Source organism: Cryptomeria japonica, chromosome 11 (assembly GCF_030272615.1).
Source record: "Cryptomeria japonica chromosome 11, Sugi_1.0, whole genome shotgun sequence".
In the NCBI taxonomy this organism is placed as follows: Eukaryota; Viridiplantae; Streptophyta; class Pinopsida; order Cupressales; family Cupressaceae; genus Cryptomeria; species Cryptomeria japonica.
The window spans coordinates 653,200,337-653,221,426 of NC_081415.1; the positions used below are offsets into that span (position 1 = coordinate 653,200,337).

Consider the following 21,090-nt stretch of genomic DNA (forward strand, 5'->3'; position numbering starts at 1 on the left):
CCTTAAAATGCTTGTGTAATGATGCTTAAGAAATACATACTTTTAGCAATGGTTATACGGCGTGTAACTTTAACACCAAAGGCAAAGCAGGAACTTATATATTTAAAAATCTCATACTGATATAGAGTACCTATGAAGGCCAACACTTAGGTCCAAAACTAACATTAAATATGAACGATCCAAAACCAATTTCTAGTATGAAAAATAGACACCCCAATGACACAGACTAATGCAAAAAATTGAAGGGAGAGGCATATAAATGAAAGCATAATGATGAGATAAGGGTAAGTGGACGCCACAAATGTTTTGGTTTGTCTCCAATGGAGGATGGGGAAATATAAAATATTCGATAAAAACCAAACATGTCAATCAAACATTTGTTGGTGGCTGAACTTCTCGTGGTATCACCGATGCTCAAAGGCATCCTACATGTTTGTCATGGTCAAATCATCACCTAAAGATACATACTTACATGTTCACTTACCTAGAACTTGCACTGACATTAAGATATGTTTGTGAGATACATACATGTAATTGTAATTGGCATACTTGGATAGTAAATCCAGAGTTGGTTCCAGTAAATCCATGGGCATTCGAGATGACTGTTAAGAGAGATCAGCAGTGCAAGCAAGAAGAGGCATTTTCGAGACATTGACATAGTCTCACGGAGTCCTTAATGGCTTGAAAGAAGAGCATTGGCCTGTAACACTTCTTGATTCAGTTGACATAAGGAAGCACAGATTCATTCTGTTGGAATTTCACCCTGCATCTGGTTTCTCCATGGAATATCTTGTGTCCCTCTTCTTTTGTGATATTGATTTTTGTTCTTTACTTGTTCAATTGTTTGTTTATTGCAAGCTGAATTAATTTCCAGAAATTAATCAAATGTTCAAAATATATGATAGGGTGATTTTTATCATAGTTCTTAATTTATTGCAGCAAACATAAATGAATTCAGTGCTTCGTTAGTAGTTCTTCTATGAAGTAACTGCACAAGTGTACGGAAGCATATTTATATCATTGTAGGCATGTACACATTTAAGTTTAAAATAAAGGATGTAGATAAGAGCCATAGCTGTAACACGTGAGTTTTCAGTCCCATCAGCACATAGTCAAATGATAAATCCATATTAAAGAATTGCACATTTGAATATCTTATTTTGTTATGGAACAAATATAATTAAAAGCACCTGCACACGGATCATATTCCTGTCCATGAATGACAAGACTAGTTCAATAGGACTCGAAATGACAACACATAAGCTCCAACATATAAAAGAAGCAATATGCAACAAGTTAAATGCTAAAAGAACAAACATAAAATGGTTAAACCACAAATATGTCATAAGAAGTAAACATCATGTATAACAGATATTACAAATAACAATACAAGAGGAAAAACCATCTTTGTGCAAGAAAAAAGGTGACGAAAACTATGTTTGGAGATTAAATTTATCTCTAATATGCTATGTTTTACCAAGTTTCTAGGACATGGGGATAGGGGGATGCATTTCAAGGATGACAGACCATTTTGGGGATGGCAAAGGGGATGGCTATATAAAAAATACAACTTTTTACAAAAATATGGGAAATTTCAAATATTTGTATAATAACATTGATAACAATACAAGACACTCATCATATTGACATATATATTATATAATCTTTAACATGCAACAATAGTGTTCACATGAAAGTCAAAAAAATTAATATTCAATTGCTTCCATAATCCAAAGTATGCCAACGAAACCCAAAGATGCATCCTTAGCCTTTTTTGGCCAATTCCCATATCCAGAATGTTCTGAGGATGGGGGGATGCCTAGGGACATCCCCACACCATCCCCATTTTTGCCAAAAATAGAAGGGGCATCCCAAAAACATGGGGAAGTCCCAAAGAAGAAACAAAGACGGTTGACCGTCCCCACGACAAGTGAGGATGTCTGTGACATCCCTCAACCATCCTAGGGATGGCCGGTTATCCCTAGCACAAAGCAACTATTTTTAAAAAAACACCCTTAGAACTTCTAAAAATATTCCTTGTTGGTGGGCCCCACACCTTGGCTCATCATAAATGAGGGAAAACAATCTCATTTCATTTGCAATTTCAGTTTTTGTTTGTCAAACATATTGCATCAAGATTTGAAGGAAAAGTAATTTTTCTTATAAGGGTTTTAAGGAGAAGCTGAAAGAGAAGTTAAATCTAGGGCATCGGTCGTAGTTAGATAACAATTTCTTGAAAGAGGTAAGACATTCTATCATTTTATTTTATTTTTTCATTTTTTTTCAAAGTTTAAAGTAAGAAATGTCTGATTTGTTTTTCATTTTTCAGTTTAAAGTTGCATTATATCTCACAAAAACAACATGAGTAGTAATGACAATGAAGTTGAAGAAACTGTAATAAATGTAAGAGTTTTAACCTCATCAGAGAGAAGTGTTGGGGTTGGAGTTAAAAAAACACCAAATCCATTTGAGTTCTCTTCTATTGCCTTGAAACCTTGTGCAAAGGGTGCAATTGACCCAAAAAAAACTCTTTCCAACATGTGATTTTGTGCTACTGTGGAATAAAAAAGTCTATTTTAGAACAAGACTCTTGTAGGACTAGTCGTTATTTCTATTTTTCTTTCATTGATAAGTCGCCTCAATGTTAGGGAGGAGCAACATCTGTTTTAGGTTCAGTTAGGAGAAATAAATGATCCACTTCCTATGATTTCTTTGAAAAGGGGAAGTGCTGTTTCAATTATGATCTTCTATGAATTAAATTGTTTTTCATTTCCACTTAGTTGATGGTACTAATAGAGATAAGGCAAATTATGGTTGTTGTTAGATCTTCTACGTATTTATGAATATTGTTGACTTGCATATGAGTTTAATGAGAACAAGCAATGACTGTTATTTTTTGAGTTAGTGTACTGTTACTTTTCAGAGATTGCACTCCTCGAGCAAGGGCCACTTGAGGTATTGTAATTCTCCCTTTCTCTTTTTTGTTCGTTTATTTATGGATGTAGTAGATAGATCATTGTTGATTTCATAATTATTGTTAAGATCATTTTTATGGTTTGTTAGTACTATATATAGTTAGAGTCCTGGTTGCAACCAAAACTATTACTTTGCTACATTATTAACTGTTACCCGCAACCACTTTTGAGTTACTCTTTGAGTAACCCACAACTACTGCTGTATCACATATTTTTCGATTCCAACATTGTTTAATTCTTTCATTAGTTAGTAGTTCCTTTATTCAACGATAGAAAGCTTGAGAACTCCTTTGCTGCACATATAGTGCCAGCATCATCTTCGAAGATACATCCTCGGTTGATAATTAAGTGGGCCTCCACTTAGGACATTAATTTACCCCATTGAACACTTCAACTAGGCTAAGTGCATGACATACTGCACCAACTCATGTATATAGTGGAGGCCAGTCAAGTACCTTTGACATCAATGACAATATTTCCAACATCATGAACACCCCACTCAGATGACAACCTTGGCTCAAAATTCCAAAAGGTATGCACCAAAGTCTAGAAGGTTGCCTCCTTGTGATGACAAAGAGATGAAAGAAGCATTAATGGTCTTTCAAAAAATGTCTTCAATTAAGGAATCTATTTCACTCACAATGGCTTGCCTTCACAAATCTTTGTGGTCCAACATTTAGTAAACCAAAGGTGTAGATAGATAGAGCTACATTAGCTCAAACTAAACCTATTGGATAGTAGACATGACACAAGAAGGATAAACCACAATTGAGGATAAACCAACATTTAGTAAACCAAAGGTGTAGATAGATAGAGCTACATTAGCTCAAACTAAACCTATTGGATAGTAGACATGACACAAGAAGGATAAACCACAATTGAGGATGTTTTCGATTCGCTTCTTTTCATAGGTTGTCAATTCCTTCAATTCCTTTGCACCGGTTGCTAGATTAGAGGCAATAAGAATGTTTTTAGCCTTCTCAACCTATAAGGGATATAAAGTTTATTGGATGGATGTAAAATCTGCTTTTCTCAATGGTAATCTTGAAGAAGAGGTGTATATGGAACAGCCGAAAGGGTACTTGTTGCATGAAGATGAGAGTTTTGTATGCCGGTTGAAGAAAGCTTTGTATGGTTTGAAGCAGGCTCCCAGAGCATGGTATTCCCGGTTAGACAAATACTTGAAGGAGCAAGGATTCCGAAAAGGGAATGCAGACAGCAACTTGTATGTCAAGGTAAATGGAGATCACATGATTATAGTTGTTGTATATGTGGATGATATTATCTTTGGTGGAGACAAGAACATTATGTGCAAGGAATTTGCAGATCAGATGAAGACAGAGTTTGAGATGTCCATGCTGGGTGAGTTGTCCTATTTTCTTGGTTTGCAGATCTCACAGAAGGAGAAAGGAATTTTCATCTCCCAAACCAAGTATGCCAAAGACATGTTGAAGAAATTTCATATGGAGGACAGCAAACCGGTAAGTACTCCCATGGTTACCATTTGTAAGTTGAGAAAACTAGATGAATCACCGGAAGTTGAGCAAACACTGTATAGGTCTATGATCGGTAGTTTTTATTTAACAACATCTAGACCGGATATTGTACAAGTTGTTTGCATGGTTGCAAGATTCCAAGCTGCTCCTAAATAGTCTCACTTAAATGCAGTCAGACGAATCTTCAGGTATTTGCAAGGAACTATCAGCTATGGTTTGTGGTATCCAAAGAAAGGAGACTTCTCTTTGCAGGCTTATACCGATGCAAATTGGGCAGGAAGTATTGATGACCGAAAAAGTACAAGTGGAGGTGAATTCTACTTAGGAGACCGGTTAGTATCATGGCACAGTAAGAAGCAGGATTCAGTGTCACTATCTACTGCTGAGGCAGAATACATAGCAGCTGGTACATGTTGTTCACAGGTTTTATGGATGAAGCAAACACTAAAAGATATACAGGTGAAAATACCGGAACCTATTCCCCTCTGGTGTGATAACTCAAGTGCAATCAACATCTCCAAGAATCCAGTAATGCACTCAAGAACAAAACACATTGCAATCAAGTATCACTTCTTGAGAGAGAAGGTAGCAGACAAGGAAGTCACAGTTGAATATGTTCCAATTGATGAGCAGATTGCTGACATACTTACCAAGCCACTTCCTTTGGGCCCATTTGAGTATTTGAGACAAAAGATGGGTGTTGTCCCACCATCTGGTAGTACTTGAATGCATATGAGATTGCATGATTCAGGGGGAGTCAACCATTGCCACTATCTTACGACTCTTGAATCATGAAGCATGGACACAGGGGGAGAGTGTGTCTTAACCGGATGCAGTCAAGGGAGAGATTTTTGGTGTCAGACTAAGGTTCCCTTTGCCATTGCCGTCAAAGGGGGAGAGAAACCGGAAAAGAATATGTTGAGATCAATGCCAAAAGGGGAGATTGTTGGCATTGAGTTGTCATTGATGTCAACCGGTAATGCAGGCACTAGTTGCAGGCAGGCTACCGGTAGAGGTATGTCATCCGGCATGAAGAAGAGTGTCCTAGTATAGTGAACGACAAGTAGTTGTTGAGACTATCAGTGAATTCACTGGTATGAGGTGAGATGCATGAGTGTGTGAGCATGTTGAGTGATAACCGGTAGAACATAAATTGGTTTGGAGTATAGTACAGGCAGACATAGAACCGACAGAGTATAGTACCAGTAAAGAGCAGAATAGTGAGGAGGAGATCCAGTAGAGAAGAACAGAGGAGAGGTGAACCGGCAAATGCATTAGTAGATGAGAACCACTATGCAAACCACCGGAGGTGAAGATGTGCTACCGGTGTAGTGTGCACTACCTGTTAGCAAGAGGAGAAGGTCTAACCAGTAAAGGTTTGTACCGGTATAAGTTTGCTAAATGATCAAGTGTAAACCAACCTTGTGTTGGTGAGCTGAGTGTATGTCTATTGTGATGCCATGTGGAGCTAAGGTGGCAAACATGCAAAGGTCGGTGAAGCCTCCATTGACAAGGTTGTTGAAACAGCTAGTCAACATTTATGAAACAGCCAAAAATCACGAGATTGTAACTGACTGAGGCGGCTCGAGGAAGTGGAAGTAGTGTCAACCAGTGGAGAAAAGATCAATTGGGCAACAATCATAAGTAACAACCTGTTGTGACCATTTCACACATCGCCCCATTGCAAATGGGGACCCCCTCTTTTGCTCGTTTTTCGCTCGCTTTTCGCTTCGCTTTTAGGATTTTGTTAGTCAGTCAGTTGTCTGGATTTAGGGTTAACCCTTAGGGTTTTAATTAACGTCTTTTCAAGCCAGAATCCAGTCAGTTTTGAGAGCTTTTTGAGCTTCCTTTTCTAGGATGCAAATTTTGAATGCAATGATTTCGCCAAATTGGTCTAATTTTCAATTGGAATGTTGATGCAGAGCTTTAATTTGTCTAAGTGTTGATTATGAAATGTGAATTTTTGTCCAATTGACTAATTTTGACCAAATTTTGACTTTTTTGATTTTTGATCCCGGGCATTGAGAATGATTTGTTTTCGCCTCGTGAATTGATAAAATGTGTAAAATCATGATATTTTGGCCTGTAGGAGCAAAATCGCTCCTGTCCCTCAGTGAAGGACGGGAGCTCGTTTTCAAATATCTTACTATTCCTGCAGAGTCAAGATGAGTTACGAATTGGAAGTGATGGCGAAAGGCGAGATCTTTCCATTGAATATAAATTGAAGATTTTCATGAACACAGAAATGCCTCCAGGAGCAAAATCGCTCCTGTCCCTCAGTGAAGGACCGGAGCTACAAATCAAATTTTGCTTTGTCCTTGCAGGATTTTAACGTCTTAACGACTTGAAGATGTCTAAGGGAAGGTGTTTTATCAGATGAATATAATTTGAAGTGCAAAAATGAAGGAAAATGGTCCAGAATGCCAAAATCGCTCCTGTCCCTCTCCAAGGGACCAGGGCGAAGTACATTATAGCTCCCGTCCCTCTCCAAGGGACCAGAGTGATATTCTTGATAGGACAAAATTCGGGCAAAGTTCAAGGCAAGTTTGTGTTTGATGGCAAGGAAGACGATGAAATGAACTCATTGAAGACAAATTGAAGATTTTGAAACGTCAGCAAGGGTCCCAAAATGCCTAGTTCGCTCCTGTCCCTCAGGAAGGGACCAGAGCGATTTTTGTTATAGATGATTTTCTTGTCCAGTTTCAATCGATCCCAAGGCATGGATGAATGGAAGGGCGCATTACGAACCCGTTGAATATAACTTTGAAGGTGATAAAGTGAAATGAAGACCACAAGAGCTAGAATCGCTCCTGTCCCTCTCCAAGGGACCAAGGCGATATGATGGTGATATTGCTTCTTATTTAAGTTTAAAACCGTTCCTCCAAGATCAAGACCTTCCAAGATGAGGAACAAGGAGGCAAGGACGTTTCAAGGCATTTCGATCAAGCACAAGGTTACAAAGGTCGCCACGTTGAAGGAATTTGCACTCTAAGACCCAGTTCGCTCCTGTCCCTCAGGAAGGGACCAGAGCGATATTAGGTATATTGGCCAGCTCATGCAAGAATCACGTAAGGTCAAGGTTTTGCAAGATCGTAGAGGGTCCATGGTATGATTAGAAGGTGATACGCAAAGATTTCGAACGTAAAATGATCATCAAATTGAACATAGAGACCATATCGCTCCTGTCCTTTGGACAAGGACCAAGGCGATTTCATTAAAAACACTCATACTCCTTCAAAGTCAAGGCAAGGCGAGGATGGACGAGGTAAAGGACGCTATTTCGAAGGCAATAAACGATGAACCAAGGTTAAATGTTACCAACTTGAGCTCAAAATGGAGAAAAGACATGGATTGCTCCTGTCCCTCTCCAAGGGACAAGGGTGATGATCCTTATAACATCCAAACACCTCATGAAAGCAAGTGGGACGTGCGTGGAATGGACAAGCAATGATGTTATTCGCCTTACAATGGAAGTTCGAAGATCAAAGATGCGAGATCAACGTGAAAACATGGAGATCGCTCCTGTCCCTCTCCAAGGGACCAGGGCGATGTTAGCCAAAACACATGATATCCTTTGAAAATCACGTTAAGATAAAGACGCACAAGGTTTTAAATGGCATTTGGAAGATGATACAAGGAAAAGTTCATATCAAGATGGAGAATTTCAAGCGAACCTTAGGATCGCTCCTGTCCCTCTCCAAGGGACAAGGGCGATGATACATCCAAAGCCACTTATGCGCACATGCAAGGCGATCTAACTTGAAGGACCCGACAAAATGGGTGATTTGAACGTGGAAATGAAGAAGTTGAACGTGGAAATTGCTAGGATCACGACAAAAATGGTGAATCGCTCCTGTCCCTCTCCAAGGGACCAGGGCGATGAGGTACGTCTACTCCATTTTCAAAATTTGGCGCTCAAATGAACATTTTAAATTTACCTTAAATGCTAAGATCGATGAGTTTTGAAAATCCTATTAAATTAGCATTTAAAAATTGCGTTTGGCATTTATTAATTATTTTGCCTTGTTTAAAAAATCGAAATTTATTAATTAAAAATCAAAGGCATTTAATAATTAATTAATTAATCAAAAAAGAAAAATCGAATGGAGCGCTTTGACATGGAGGTCGGCCTTCATTATTTAATTAAAAATCGTTTGAAAATTGATTTATTTCACAAAGTCGGCCTTAGGGTGAATGGTGAGGTGAGCGCTATAAAGGGAGAGTGAAATCTTCATTTTCACATCATCATTTTACCTATCTCATATGCGATCAAAGGGAGAAGTGCGAATTTGTATCCAAGGAAGTGCGAAATTGTGTTTGAAGAGGTGCGAATATCATCCAAAGGTGGCGCTAATACTTCCAAGGTGGTGCGATATTTGAAGATCTATATTGAGCGAATTTGCCAAGATTTGAAGGTCACGTTAAAGGCGATATTTGAAGATCACGTCAAGGACAAAGGTGGCGAAATTGATTTCTTGAGGAGATCACGTTGAAGATCATTTGTACCTCAATTTTGCCTAGGCGATTTTGTTCTTTTTGCATTCTAGAGTTAGCTCTCTATTGAGGTATGGCGATTTGATTTTATTGTTTTATTTATTCATCGTCATATTTTAAATTTTGAATTATTTTGAATTTTGAATTCCTAGCTCAATCGTTTTTATTTTAGGAAATGATAACTCAAAGACTTATCATGAAGTTTCCTAAAATTTATCCTCTAATCTATGTTATTTATTGCAAAATCTAGCTTCTCATTATGAAATGTTGTGTAGGTATGGCGACCCCCAAGGCGGGAGCATCCACCAGTCGCTCAGCTCTCATGAAAGAAGATCAGAAGACCGAAGAAGTGGAGACCAAGATCGTGTCGAAGTGGAACAACATTGGAGATACAAACTTAGGGAACTTCAGCACGAAGAAGTTTCGAGAGGTCCCTTACATTGGCAAGCCATCACCTGTCGCCCGGAGAATAATCGAGAGTGGTATCATTAAGGCGGCCGGCTTTCCTCCAGCTGTTCAGTGCCACGAGTTGATGATCGAGTGTGCTCGTCACTATGATCCACAGTCTAGGACGATCGTGTCCAATGAGGGAATCACTTTGGCGTACCTTTCAGAGGAAGCTATAAGTGAAGCTTTCCATCTTCCAGAGCACAGGGACATGATATACAAGAGCATAGAAGGAGCCAGATCAATGTACGAAGATGATCCAGATGCTTGTCTAAGCATTATCAATAAGAACTGGCTACTCAAAAGCCGTCCCCGTCTGAGCGAGGTCCCGAACACACCGCACAGGATTGATTTCCAGGAGGAGTACAGAGATTTGATTACCATGCTCAACCGAGTTACAGGAGCCCCTCATGCCTTCTATTTTGAGAAGTGGATGTTTTACTTCATCCAGGTGATTGTTCAAGGGAAAGGTACGATACATTGGGCTAGGATGATTAGCCATTGCTTGGACGTACAGTTGAGGAGACTCAAGGCTACTAAGTCCTTCCACATGAGTTCATATGTCATCTATGCCTTGATCAGGAGTGTTGAATACGCAGGACTACCTCACAGAGGAGTGATTGGAAGAGGACCCGGCGAGGTCAGAGCTTGTGATTCCTACGACTACTTGCATCATCCGCCAGGGAGCAACTATAAGCTGGTTAACGATACTTTCACGATGAACATCACCAGGACGTTGCAAGGTGGAATTCACAACAGATTATCTCAGGATGCCCAGGAATTCATAAAGAGGTACGGTGCTTGGTTCATTCAATTTCCCAAGTTCACTTATATTAGAGTGCATGGATGTCCTTTACCTCCATACATGTTGCCGAGATATCCGACAGACAGAATTGTGTTACTTGAAGTAACAAGACAGTTGGCAGCATATGTGAAGGCATTCAGACACAGACATCAGAATGGAGTTCCAGTACCTATCATTTTGGGTAATTCAGTTGAGGTATGTCCTAATGCTTTAGCTATGGATGACGCAGAGGAGGAGTTAGCCTTGTATTCTTTTTCATCTTTTGCTTTGAGAGAAAGCTTTGATCCACATGGACATTTAGAGGAGACAGTCGGCAGGAAGTTTAGGCATGAGTACCAGATTGAAGATTTTATGATGAATCTCTTAGATGATCTTGAAGTGAAACGGAAAATGCATTCTAGATTGCCTTTGGATTTCATCAGGAAATGCAGGATTTACAGAGTGGCCGACCAAGCTCAGGACAGTGGCAGACATATCCAGTCTTCCTATGATCGAGAAAGCAAATCAATAAGGTTGGATTGGAATGAGCCCGAGGTCGTGGATTTAGATACTTTGATGCCACTAGTCTTGTCTTGTACTCGCAAATGGGTTGACATTCAGCATCAGAAGTTGAGAGAACAAGGCATAGCTATGTCTTTCACTTTGGAAGAAAAACCAGCCGAAGGTGGAGCTAGTGTGAGTGAAGGCAATCCTAATCCTAGGAATTCAGGTGAAGGTAACCTTCGATGTGCCAGTGAGGGCAATCTCCATTCAAGAGGTTCGAAGAGGAAGGAGAGACCTGGAAAGAGAGAGTCTTCCAAGAAGAAACAAGAGGCTAACAGAGATCGATCATCCGGTACTTCTTCTAGACCTGAGAAGAGAACAATTCAAGTTGAGGAATCCATGGAGTCGATGGTACAGAACGATAGGCAGGAGGAAGGACAGGCACAGCATGGTTCACCAGATGGATCTCTCCAAGACTATGAGTTAGATGAAGACAAAGAAGACAATGAAATAACATCTCCTCCCAGACAAGAAGAAATAGTGCATAAAGAGATTCAAGTTCAAGAAACCAGATCGATTATCCCAGATTGGTTGAAGGAAAGATTAACCAAGGTGATCGTAGTAGAGGACGAGGACAATGCAATTGATTTAGAGAGCCTTGTTGGACGCTCACATGAAGTAACAGAAAAGAAGAAGGCTACCAAGATGTCCAAGATGATTCGAGATGAGACTGGATCCAGAAAACTGCAGATAGCTACACCGGCAGCAGACAAATATGAAGGTGAGATCCTAGCAGAGGAATATGATATACAGACTTTTGAGTTAGGACCATCCACAGCAGAGCAGACTTTAGATGATGCTACCGATTCATTTGAAGCATTGAAAGACAAGCTTAGAGAAGAAATGGAGAAGAATAGAAAGCTTGAGAGAGAGGTCGGTGCATGGAGGACATATTTCAGTCACATCAATGAACCTTTGGGACGTCAGGATCCAGTTAGATCACCAGTGCAAGCATTGCCGCTTCAATCGATCAATGAAGCAGAAAGATTCAGGAACATGGTCCAACGTACAAGTAATTGGATGGATAGATCTCATACAGTGGCTATTGAGTTTGTAACAAGGATGATGAAGATTATTCATCAAGCTATCCAGGTTCTTGAGATGATCCACAATTTGATGATAACAGTAGCTGCATTCGCCCATACCAAGGACGTTATCATTCCTGTCTTGAAAGTTATTAGACACACATCAAGGAGGGTCTTAGCACAAGAGAAGATCTTGGATGGAGAACCTCACAGTTTATTCCATTGGTCAACCTTACTCCATATGAAGAGTGTTTTCTTCGAAGACACCAGTACTAGATGTGGCCAAGTTGAAGAGGTGATCAATCCGATCCAGGACAGAGTATTTGAGGTACTTCGTACCATTCTTGGCAGAAGGATCGAGGTCGAGACAGATGTGGATATGCAGGAACTAGAGGATAGAATCAAGATCATCTTTTGCAAGGACGCAAATGTTACAGATGAGCAGTATGATCAGATGTTTGCCACCATGCTCCTGATTGAAAGAACGAAGGAACTTGAACCTTCATGGGACGCAGCTCTTCTAGATGCATTCGATCAGGTCATCCACTTAGAGGAGAGTATGAAGAATCTTCCCGAGATTCCAATCGCAGAAATCGAAGGAATCGTTTCAAGATTCATTGCATATGCTAAGAAAGAGAATTGGAAAGGGAATAAGATTCTAGATGAAAGGTTGTTACAGATGACATGACATCTTATTTCTCATTGGTTTAGGTCTCCTAGGTTTTTGTGCCAAATTTAATATTTGGCTATGCATTTAATATTGTTCAGTAAAAAGGAGGCCACTGTAACAAACCCTAATTAGGGTTTAGGTGTCATGATCTTGACCGTTGATCTACTTTCGATCCGGACCTTTCATTGTAACTGGGGATGCTATTTATACCCCCATTTTTCATTTCATTTGGTAATAGTTAATAGTGTAATAGTCAAGAGTTGATGTAATAGAGAAGAGAGATTAGAGTTAGAAGCAATTTTATTTTGTAGCAAGATTGAGTTTGAAGAGAGAAATTCAAGCAATTGTTGTATATGATGACTTGGAAATCAATAAAATATTGAAGTTATGGTGTTTTGTTGCAACTTTCTTAAGTTATCTTCATGGTTGTTTAACTTACTTGAATCATGCTCAATCAAAGTAGCTTGTTAATTTGAAGGACATTGTGTGAGACTTGATCTTTGGTAGGATTCGTAATCCAAACCACTAGCTTCTTGCTGATTGTAGGAACGCCTTGCGTGGTCGACTGGAAAATACTTTGAATCCCCTAATCTTCAATCATTATTGTGTCTTGGATATGTACCTTCGTGGTAGTGCCCATGACCTTTGATGCATTGAATATCATTTTATTACCTTAGAAGATCGCACTAATTTCAATTGAGTTGTTATCTTATGGCAAAATTGAAGTTGGTTGAATCTTGCCAAGTCTTGTCCATACTAAGTCATTCATAGGGTTAGATTAGATTAGACCTCTTCCAAACCCTACTCTTTTGTTATTTTTGAAAAGTTTCTTTAGTTTAGTAAAATCTTGAACTTTTGGAATACGTAAGGCCCCTTGGAGGAAACAGCAAATCACATCATACCGCTAAAAGCTTGTCCACACGTAGAGACCCTACTAAAAGAACCTTGGAGTCTACCTAACTGATCCTTTATGCAGATCTTCAGCAGCTAGAGACTATTTTCTCAAGAGAGGATAAGATGCCTATTGGTATTTTATTCTGTGTATGATTGTGTATAAAATACACGTCAACACAACCTTTATCTACAATTGAAGAGGCCTGAGCATACTAAGACATTCTACATGAGTTCATACATCATATATTCACTTGCCAAAGCCTATGAATATGCGGGATTGATGTATAGAGGCCTATTTGAAGCTAGAGCTGGAGAGATGAGAGCATATGAATCCTACAGACAGTTGTATTACCCTAGCAAGGCACATTTCAGGAGGGTGAATGATGCTTTCACCATCCACTTGACAAGAACACTGCAAGGCGACGTCCATCAAAGATTATCCCCGCAAGCAAAGGAGTTAGTAAAGAAATACGATGCTCGGTATATCCTATTCCCCAAGTTCACCTATATAAGAGTTCAAGGTTTCTCTTGTCCGCCACACATGCTACCACACTACCCTACCGACAAGATGATAGTGCTAGAGTTAGTGAGACAATTAATTGATTATGACAAGGTTCAAAAAAATAGACACAAGATAGGGATTGCTTTTCCCATCTCAATTGAGCAATCAATAGAAGTGTGTCCATCCCTATAGGGAGCTAAGAAGTTGGAAGAAGAGTTGAGATCCTATTCCCTCATTCTGTATTCTTCTAGAGAAAAAATTGATCCTTATGGCAACATGAGAAGACCTAATGGGAGAAGGCACAAACATAAGCTACAATTAGAGGATTATAGGATGAATGCGCAAGATAATTTAGCTATAAAGAAGAAGATGTGTTCTAGGCTACTAGTTGACATCGTCGGGATGTGTAGAGTTTTCAACATTCCAGATCAAGCACAAACTAGCAGAAAGCGCCTCCAACCTACTTATGAACGAGAGACTTGATGAAGCCAGTCTTGGCCTACACGAGACGATGGGTAGACATTCAAACTCAGAAGTTGAAGAGCCAGAATGCATGGTTGACATTTGATTTGATGGGAGATTTAGACTCATCCGACGAAGAAATAGTAAGTACGAGCATGAGTGAATGTGCCACCCAGTCAATTCACTCTAGAGGCTCAAAGAGGAAATGAAGTCATAAAGAATGATCAACACACAAAAGGCATAAATCAAATTCAAGTCGTCCTTCTACTAGTACCTCATCCATACATGAAGTTGAAATGAACCAAATGATTACCAAAGAGAATCAACCACCCGGGGGAAGCATAGATCAAGGTATGAACGAATCCAGGGAATCTACAATTCAAGACAATAGATGTGAGAAGGCAGATAAAGGGAAGCAACCCCAAGAACAAGACAATTTAGCAGCACAGGAGCAAGCTAGCAACAAAGCAGCCAAAGATGAATATGTGGAAATAGAGAAAGAAGATGATGAGGTAACTTCTCCACCCCGAGAAGATCAACAACTCAAGAAGGTACAAGTGGGAGAGGAAAGATCCGCTATCCTAGCATGGCTTAAGGAGAGATTAGCAAAGGAAGTCATGGTAGTAGAAGAAGAGCCTATGGATGATTTGAACAACTTCCTAAATAGAGCTCAAGAGACAGTTGAAAAGAAGAAAGCCACCAAGTTGTCCAAGATTACAAAGGATAATACGGGATCTTGAGTTATACAAATTGCCACTCCAAGAGTAGACAAGCAAGATGATGAAATCACGGCAGATGAGTATGACTTGGAGGCAATTGACTTAAGTCCTCCCACCACTGAGAAAGCAATGGAAGATTTGAATGACATAGTGAAGACAGTTCATGATATGCTGAAGGTTGAGGTAGAGAAAAACAAGAAGCTCAAGAGGGAGATGAATACATTGAGAAACTACCTACAGCAACTCAAAGAACCGATAAGGCAAAATGATCCTTCAAACATGCCTCCACTGCTACTCCCTCCAGACTCAGTTGATAATTTAGAAGAAATGAGGATTTCAACACATGTGATGAAGAATTGGATATATAAGTCCTTCAATAAGGCAAATGCATTCGTAAAAGAACTAGTGAGAATATTTGACAAAGTTTCAGGTGTTCTTGATAGGACTCACGTCCTCATGGTTGTTTATGATGTTTTCACTTTCACCAAAGATTACACCATCCCGATACTGCAAGCATTGATGAGCTTACCTAGGTAGACTTTGGTGAACGAAGGAGTGTTGAAAGAAGGGCAATCATATGACTTCTAGCGTTGGTATAACTTTCTCCGAATGAGGAAGATCATGTTTGAAGATATCAATAGTGGTTGCACTCAAGTGGAAAATGCAACGAGTGTGATACATGATAAAATTGTGGCAGTGGCTGAAATCATAGTTGGAAAGGAGATGAAGGAAGGAATACATATAGATGTTAATCAATTGATAGGAGTGAAGCATATCTTCTTTGAGATGGTCGGTCCACCTTCACAGAGACAGTTGGAAGAGATACAATCATTCATGACACTTGTAGGTAAGACTAAATATTTCAGGCCTAAGTGGGAGAAGATTTTTGTCAATGCCTTAGAAAAATTGAGCTTCGTGGAAGATCAATTCAAAGTCATGCCTAATGCTCCAATAAGCGAGATTGAATGCATAATGCCCAGATTCGTTGAATTCACATCAAAAGAAAGTGATAAGGGGAAAAAGCTTCTAGAAGAAAGTCTGTTATGTTCCCATGTGGTGTCTATTCCCATTGGCTAATTATTAATAATTTACAATAATTAAGTATTTTGTTGTAACAAACCCTAATTAGGGTTTAGGTAGCAAGATCTTGGCCCTTGATTTTGATTCAATCTTGGCCATTCATTGTATTTGAGAGCACTATATAAGCTCCACTCATTTCATTTATAAGGGATCAATTAGAAGAATTTGAAGAATTGATGCTTTGATGCTGCCAGGAATAATAAAATCATTGAGTGTTGGTGACTTATTGTGTTACAATAATTAAGTATTTTGTTGTAACAAACCCTAATTAGGGTTTAGGTAGCAAGATCTTGGCCCTTGATTCTGATTCAATCTTGGCCATTCATTGTATTTGAGAGCACTATATAAGCTCCACTCATTTCATTTATAAGGGATTAATTAGAAGAATTTGAAGAATTGTTGCTTTGATGCTGCCAGGAATAATAAAATCATTGAGTGTTGGTGACTTATTGTGTTTTGGAGCATTTGCTTGTTTCTTCATCCTTTTAAGAGAGAACTTAAAACTTAAAACAAAAAAAAAAGATAAAGAGTAAAATTTGCCTAAGTATTTAGATGAATGGAAGAATTATGTGCATGATTGATGGTGAAGCTCCTATGTTCACACTACTAATATTTCATTGATTGTGAAGTATCTTGCATAGTCGACTAAACTCATTTAGCTTAACTTCAATTGCTACTTCTTCATTGATATGCATTGTCTTGATGGTGTCCATGTTCGTAGTGGTGATTTGAATATCATTAGTGTAATATCCACTTTTCTAGCACGCATTGTATGATGTTGTCGTTAGCCTATTTCTCCATGGTCCTATAGGATAACCAAGACTTTTAAGGGATCTTGATGATATTTGGCCTAGGCAGTTTCAATTACAAGCAATTATGAGGTGTTTTGATGTGTTTTCAAATACTTACTATTTATAGTAAGTCGGTTGGTCCAGGTCAGGATCATCAGTGGTTCATGAATAATATCCTGTCAATGGTTATTGATGATATTGAGTTTAGATTTTAACTTTATTGATGTGGGAACTTAAGTTAAAAGGGAAAGTAATTTAAATATTAAAAGTTCCCTTTATTAAAATATGTGGAGACATGAATGTTAAAGGGAAAAAGTATATCTTTTATCCCACATTGGCTGGAAAGTGTGTGAACTCTCCTAGGAAAGTTATAAAAGGTTCTTAAGAGCTCATTTATGGATATGCTTGGTTTATTATTTTTCTCTTGGAAAAATTTGGGAGCTTTGGCTTTCAGCAGGTTTGAGGACAGAAACCCTCAAGCTTGGAGGCAATGGATGGAAACCCATTGTGAGTTGGAGATATCATTTAGGTATCTCACTTGTGTTTCACATTTCTGGAAATGAAGGTACTGCTGTTGTAACTTGTAAGGTACCTTTTCTGTTTCTACTATTCATTTTGCTAGGGTTTGAATATTGTGAAGGAATTTGGATGCCAGACTCGTTGAGCTACATGTTGGACATTGTTGGGTGCTACAATGATGTGAACAGTGCCGTGAACAATGGCGTGAACAATGCATGAACATTGACGTGAATAGTGTTTGAACAGTGTTGCTACAGTGACACATCTTTTTGTTGTCCACAAGATTTTGATGATCTACTTGGCACTTCATTGACACATCTTGCATCTAGGGTTTCAGCGCCCTATTCCTAGGCTTGGACACATATCTTTGGAGGAGTTTGGGATTATTTTTAGCTGTCATAATCTTCAGACAAAGGGCAGAAAATATCAGACCTACATAAAGAGTTTCAGACATTATCTTCAGCCATTCATGCCATCAAATTGTGCCTAAAGGACACATTAAACTTCGAGTATGTTGATGATCCATCTATGTAATGCATTTGCATGTTGTTGACACATTTCTATAGGTTTTATAAGTCTGAAAATTACTGTAACAGACCTGATAAACATTGTACTCAAATAAATTGATAGCGATAAATTGTTATTTTGGTTTATGCACTCTATGTTATCAATTTTGTATGTTCTTCTATGTTTGACATTGTAAACATACATCAAACACAATCAAAACTCAGAAATCAGTCCTGTTGATGTGTTTTTTAGGATAGCGTCTAACACAGAATAAAGTTGCCCAACGGTCACTTCACTCTCTCTTGATCAAAGTACGATTGCATGCTGATATAGTAGGAGAAACAGACAACCGACTCCAAGGTTCCTTTTATGTTGCGGATGTGACTCAGTTGGCCGAAGTGATTGCTGGTAATCCAAGGGGCCTTACGTATGTTGAAGAAATCTATGCAAGCTCAAGAATTTATTGATGCGGATGATTTGCAATGAAGCTCTAAGTTCTAGATTTTCGGATTATGAAATATGCAGAAAGTAAATAGGAATAAGGTAGAGGGAAACTAAACTAAAGGTAATCTAATCCTAGGAACAAGGAGACGGGATAAACTTGTGCAAAATCCAACCGCACTTCGCTTTGCCAGCAAAGCACAACTTACACGAAGGCGGTGCAATCTTCAAGGGGAGTGCTAAGGATTTTCAAATCGTCAAAAGAAATCGTCAGATAGAACAATCTCTTCCAACAATCGAAGTTGAACATACACATATGACGAGGCTCAGACTAACTTTGCACGGTATGCAACAATCAGCTGCACACCAAAAGTATGAGCAGGAATTTGGCAACAAGCGATCCTATCAAATCCAGTTCATCTAATTGCATGAAAACAAATCTAATCTATGAAGAGAACGAGACCATGCGAGTTCCGAAACAACACAAGAACACACCAACACTTGAACAATGTATTAAGTGTTTGCTTCAAAAACTCTTAGCAACAATCTCTGACTATAGTCTCTCCTGATTACAAATGAGGGGGTCACCCCCTTATATAGGCCCCAAGCCCAGATTACATGCAAAACCCTAATTAGGGTTTGCCCAAAAGATTCTCCACACATGATGCAACAAGGTGGGAATCTGCATTAAATAACCCATATTGCCCACTTACAATAAATTTAAAAGGGCCTAAAATAGCACCCATGATGATGATCATGCCCGGAATACAACTGACGTCATCATAAATACCCATCACTCTTCAAGCGACGGTGACATGCAAAAAGAATCCGTCATAAAACCATCATGAAGGGACGACATGCAAGAAGATTCCCTTATCCTGTGGTGGCATGCGTTGACCGGTCCCGCACCTAGTCAATGTTCTCTTCAGTCATAAATACGCCATCATGGTTCAATCAAAAGACTTTCGTCCAAAAACGGACGACCATTATCTCGCTCATTAATGTCGTAAGTAATGAACCTACCGACGACGACTTCCAATTCTCCGATGGAGACACTTGGCACATTCTCGATGTTGAATTCCATCAAGGCAATCTCCTCTTCACTTCTGGAAAAGAAACTTTCCCAATCCGCCATGGCTTCCTGTGTTTTCTTCATCATACCGGAGAATGAAGAAACATTTGCAAAATGTTCTTTGGGAAACGAACCGACGAAGAAGAAATCATGCAACTGGGATTTCAAAGAATTCACTGTTATTCCCCCGTCCCTGAGTTTCCTTGAAAATAAAGCTTCCATGGCACTAAGGATTTCTTCTTGTATCCCTCTGATGGATTCCTTCAAGGTGACGGAATCAATGCTGAATTTATCAAGGGTGTTCTTCCCTGAACAGATGGTGTAGAACCATCGAGGAAAGTCGTAGGCTTCATTCTCCTGGATTATGTTCCCGTCTACCAGTGTTTGCCTTGGAGTCCTCATCAGGGCCCTGAGTCGGGAAATGGTTAAGTCTTGGTAGACATCGACATCTTCCCATAGTCCTTCCGCCGTTTCCAACCTACTTAGGAGGGCCACGAACCTTGAATGGAGCTGAGCTAGATTTTCTACGAATTTCCCTGCCTCAGCATAAACATCCTCTACCCATTCTCGGGAATTCTGTGCCATTGCCTTTGTAAGTTCCGCATCTTCGATTACTTCCTTGGGAAGGAAGGGAGGGGGAGTGGGTGAAGGACCTGCTTCCCTGAGGGGTTTCTTGAAACTCCTGACATACTCGCATAGAAGTTTGTTTTCCTCCTTCAGCCGCTTACACTTTGCTTTTGACTTCAGCAATTTCTCCTTCATGGCAAAGGAGGAATCGTCGAAAAATCCCATTACTTGACTGGTGGAAGCATGGCCAAGATCCACCTGTCTGATGACGTAATCTTCCTGCCTGATCTCACTCCTATCCCTATCCACAGCAGGTTCAGCAATGTGCAAGGTCCGGGCTCCGAATTCTTCCCTAACTACCTTGGAAAACTTCCGCAGGGCCTTCCTTTTCGATGGCTGATCCATCCTCTTCAATAATTCTTCTAATTCCTGAGCAGGATTGGGCTCCCCTCTTACTTCATTTCCCAATCTGCCTACCAACCAATCTGGTGCGGGGATGGAATGGCTGTACTCCCCTGCATGCTCCTGCTCTTGAGATTCCTCTTCTATTTCGCCAGGGATAGTCTCTATGAAATTATTCTGGCGAATTTCTTCTAGGCATGGGGAAACCTCTTGCCTCTGACTTCTTGGCTGATGACGGCCTTGTGAAGCATTGATGCTGAGTATATCAGGTGCTGGAACGTTTCTTGGAAGTGGGCCTGCGGGATCTAGGAACATTTCTACTTCGTGTACGCTTGCGGAGCTGACTGGTGAATGTTCCCTTCCCGTCCTCGTTCTCTTTTGTGGAGGCTCCTCCTGCTGGGCTTCTTGCTGAACCTCGCGCGGGATATCCTGTTGGGCATCCTTCGTCTTTGTTATCCTTGGCCTCTTTGGGGCACTTTTTCCTTTGTCTATCCGGGCCTCTCTTCCTGCCTGACCCTGCGAAGAGTCTTCAGTTGCCTCGTTGTGAGAATCCAGATTTCCCATCAGCTGGTATGTCAGAGGGACATGGTTTTCAACCAACTTTCTTGTCTACTTGTCAATCCAGTGCTTAGTGAATTTTAGCATTGGCCTAGCCAAAGTATTCAAATAATCTACCTCA

The 21,090-nt window shown here is 39.7% G+C and overlaps 1 protein-coding gene across 8 annotated transcripts in view; it reads right to left on the bottom strand.

Moving 5' to 3' along the window:
* The window catches only part of LOC131041189 (kinesin-like protein KIN-1), an 82,708-nt gene that overhangs the window by 3,427 nt on the left and 58,191 nt on the right, over positions 1-21,090 (bottom strand). The window lies entirely within an intron of this gene.